We start from the raw sequence: 5,000 nt of genomic DNA, 5'->3' as shown, positions 1-5,000 counted from the left end.
GCTCGTGCTCTCTCTCTCTCTCTCTCTCTCTCTCTCTCTCTCTCTCTCTCTCTCTCTCTCTCTCTCTCTCTCTCTCCATGTGACACATACATAAACCTCATTGAATTAACAATATTCTATATGACTTAAATTGTAGTATAAATTTAATATTTTTGTCTTCGACCTAGTATTTATCCGGGGCATATTTTCCATTAGTCCAGAATAATAATAATAATAATAATAATAATAATAATAATAATAATAATAATAATAATACTAATAACAAAGTATTTTAGTAACAAATGACTTAACTTTAGTAAATGCTCCATAATTTAAAATCAACTATCAAAAATGCACATATACGTCCAGGTATATAATTCATGATTATTATTATTATTAATTATTATTATTATTATTATTATTATTATTATTATTATTATTATTATTATTATTATTATTTGCTATATCTTCACATATGTTTGTGATGCTAAAATTAAATAACTTTAATTATAACTATCCAATAACCAAGACATCAATGCGCAGCCTATCAGTAATGAGTCATTAGTACATGTTATGATTAAAACATTAGCTTATACCTCCCAAATAAAAAAAAATGGGGCTGGGGAGTTAATTACAGATTCCCAATTTCAACGGAAATTCGGGCTAGGGGTCCTTAATCCCCCCATACCACCCCAGGCCTCCCCCAGGTAAAAGGGGGGGAGATGGGCGGGTGTGCGAAGTTCATTAAGTTTCGGTAATTTGAGTTCCCTGGCATTTCCGTAGCTAACCGTATTAATTTCTCTGGCGGTAGTTACCGATAGATTGATCAGGGCTTTCCGAGAATAGTGTGGACGCATCCTGTAGCGTCCTGCCCTATATATATCCCGCCGGGAGGGACCCTTCCAGTCATTAAGGAGCATCCTTAAGCCTAGGACCCTCTAATGAGGTAGAATTTACTTGGGGATAGCTTGTATGAAATGGGCGTGTTTCAGCATCATTAGAGCGTGTGCGTTTAGTGGTTTAGTTTAGTTAATACATACACACACACACACACACACACACATATATATATATATATTATATATATATATATATATATATATATATATATATATATATATATGTAAGTATGTAGTAAATCTTAACACTTTTACCTACAGATATGTATATTACAAAGTTACATAACTAATCTTTAGGAATGAAGCTTCAAGACCCACAATATTTTAGGCGTCCCCAGCAGGTCCTACCACCCCTTAACAGCTAGGTGGCCTTGTGGACAAAAGGTCTGCAATGAACCAAGATTCTAGCAAACATTAACGTCCTTTTCTCAAAGCCATTAAAACACTCTACGGTCATTGGAACCACGCTTTCACTTACTCGAAAGGACACGCGGTACATTAGGCTTTCATATATCAAGAACAACTGACATTTAATATATAGATATTAAAGTCTTGTAGATATTAGCGTGTTGTTAATACATTTTAAAATACTCCTGAAGCATTACTGCAAGCACAGACATTTCATATTTTTATTATTCCATGTGTGCTTGTAAATTAATCTGACGTGAAAATAAAGTTGTTAAGGCAAATATCATTTGATTTTACAATTACACAAATTTCTCACTATTTTTAGCAGTAAAAATGTGATTGATATATCTTTATGTTACCCATTTTAAAAAGAGAATGAGAATGCGAGAATTCAGAAATTTAAATTGAAACAACTTAGAATATAAGTAATAATAATATGCAGACAACAAGAAACATCGAAAAAAAAATAAATCAAGGTAATGTTGCAATGAAACTTGCTTATATCTCCTACACATCAATTGAAGAGCCCCCTGCCATTTCAGACACGCTTCAGACTATGAATATAATGCAAAACAATTCGGAATTACCCATAAGATGAAAAATCCTCCCTGGAGGGGGATTTGTATAAGACGGGAAATCCAATAAGGATGCAGCTTAGAAGGTTAATTAATAATCTAATTAAATCTTCCCTTTCCTGCATAGGTAGTATTTTTTATATTTTATTTAATTCATCCCATCTAGTTTTACATATATGGGTTTTTTAGACGAGTTATAACGAACGCATTGGAGAGGCAATGTTGGGTTTTGCATTCCAAATACGGCCTTACTTGTTTGGAGAGTGTTGTTCACACACACACACACACACACACACACACACACACACACACACACACATATATATATATATATATATATATATATATATATATATATATATATATATATATGTATACTATATATATATATATACTATATATGTATTATTATATATATATATATATATATATATATATATATATATATATATATATATATATATATATATATTAAAGGCAAACTTCATCGTTTTTCTTTCCTTCGTGGATTTTGTCTTTATTCACATGTTCATTACGGTCCACATTTTCGTGATTTATTTATACAAATACATACATAGATACATATGTGAAATAATCAATATTCAAAAAGTCTTATGTATATTGAGACACTAAACTTATTCTAATATTGTCAAATATTAGCATAATCTGATCCAGATGTCCTGCTGTTAAGACGGCTATTAAAAGAATGGCTTTTTATTTAAGGGGGAAAAATATACGAGTTTGCTCTCGAACTAAGCCCTGTGAGAATTGCTGCCATTTACGTAGGGTCTCTCTCTCTCTCTCTCTCTCTCTCTCCTCCTCTCTTCTCTCTCTGTCTCCTCTCTCTCTCTCTCGTGTCGAACCTCATCTCCTCTCGTCTCTCCGTCTCTCTCTCTCTCTCATTAGTATATCCCTCTGTATGCGTAATTTTTTATCAATGTGACACCGTTGACTAAAGCATTGCGTAATAAGTAGTCTCTCCCTCTCTCTCTCTCTCTCTCTCTCTCTCTCTCTCTCTCTCTCTCTCTCTCTCTCTCTCTCATTGGTCTTTTCCACGGTATCCATGTTTTAAAACAATTACGATATAGTTAACGTAGGCATTGTATAAGAAACAGTCCTCTCTCTCTCTCTCTCTCTCTCTCTCTCTCTCTCTCTCTCTCTCTCTCTCTCTCTCTGAAACATATAGTGTTATCCCTTGCCAACAATGTTTATCTGAGAAAACATTATAGATTTCTCTTTTAATAATTGGTAAAAAGTAATTTCCATTGTGTTAACCCTTATTTTACAAAATATTACATATCTCGCCAACCGATAAATTGCATATATCTCTTAAAGAACTTCTAATTAAATTTCAAAATGAAATAAGCTTTGCTGAAGAAATGCCATGATATTACATGTATTATAACCATCTAGATTAATTTTGCCATGAGAATATTTATCATGGTTTGTTTTTTGTCAGTACAGAAATTAATATTCGCGTAAGAAAGCACTTAAAAAAAGTATTAAAAAAAGGTTATAATTATCATTCAGACAGGTTTGTTTTTATATGTCGTAGTTTTGTTTTCATACAGCTGGTTTTTTGTCGGTACAGAAATTAATATTCGCGTGAACAAAGACTGTGAAAACAAATGTAGCCAAAAATGTTTATAATCATTCAGGCATATTTGTTTTTTTCTTTAGTTTTCTAAAAAAAACATTATTGTGCTGGGTTTGCCTGACCGTCCGTATTTATTTCTGTCCGCACTCAGATCTTCAAAACTACTGAGGTTAGAGGGCTGCAAATTAGCATGCTGATCATCCACCCTCCAATCATCAAACATGCCAGTTTGCAGCCCTGTGGCCTCAGTAGTTTTTATTGTATTTAAAGTTAATTCTGTCCGCCCTCAGATCTGAAAAACTACTGAGGCTAGAGAGCTGCAAATTGGCTTGTTAATCATCCAGCCTTCCATCATTAGACATACCAAATTGCAGCACTCTAACCTCACTAGTTTCTATATTATTTAAAGTTAATTATGTCCGACCTCAGATCTTACAAACTACTGAGGCTAGAGTGCTTCAAATTGGCATGCTGATCATCCAGCCTCGTCAACATTAGACATACCAAATTGCCCTCTAGCTTTAGTTTTTTTTTTTTTTTTAAGTTGATTCACGTAACCTTCAGATCTTAAAAACTACTGAGGCTAGAGGGCTGCAAATTGGCATGTTGGTCGTCCACCCTCCATGCTTCAAACATACCGAATTACAACCTTCTAGCCTCAGTAGTATTTACTTCATTTAAGTTTAAAGTTTGCTAAATTCCTGCGTCTGGCAACGACATTAGCCATGCCACCACCGGGCAGTGGTTAAAGTTTCATGGGCTCCGGCTCACACAGCATCATGCCGAGGCCACCGAAAAATAGAGTTGTTTTCGGTGGCTTTGGTTATACGACGTACGGAAAAACTCGATCGCATTTTCTAGTTCTTATTTGTTTTCTTGTTTGTGATTATGGACGGTACAACAATTTCATTCTCTAATCGCGATATGAACTTACGATTTTTTATTGAATTTTGCGGCCGACGAAGCTCGAGAGCATTATTGCAAGATATTAATAGACTGTAAATGCAATATGCGCCGTTTTTTATCCCCGTATTTTGTTTTAATGAAAGTATTGCTGATTCGTTAGGGTCTTGTAGATTTATATATACATACATATATATATATATATATATATATTATAAATATATATATATATATATTATATATAGATTATATAATTATATATATACTTATATAATATATATATATATATATATATATACTATATATATATATAATATATTATATGTATATAAATAAATATATATATATATATATATATATATATATATATATATATATATATTTCTATATATATATAAGTATATATATATTAATCTACTAGACTGTTATATCACGCGCGTTTCATTTATATTTTTATTCAGGTTTGTAAAACACTGAATTTATTATTCAGCCGCGTTTCTAAAATGATTTGGTTTTTGCATTTTCTGTGCATTAATTGTGTCTGGAACTTTCAGTGGCCTCTTCGATATTATGTACCTTTTTATAAATATTCACTTTCATATCACGCTTTTGTATTATGTTATCAGAACGCTATGATTG

The sequence above is a fragment of the Macrobrachium nipponense genome, chromosome 25 (genome assembly GCF_015104395.2).
Source record: "Macrobrachium nipponense isolate FS-2020 chromosome 25, ASM1510439v2, whole genome shotgun sequence".
Classification (NCBI taxonomy): Eukaryota; Metazoa; Arthropoda; class Malacostraca; order Decapoda; family Palaemonidae; genus Macrobrachium; species Macrobrachium nipponense.
This window is presented reverse-complemented; position numbering follows the sequence as displayed.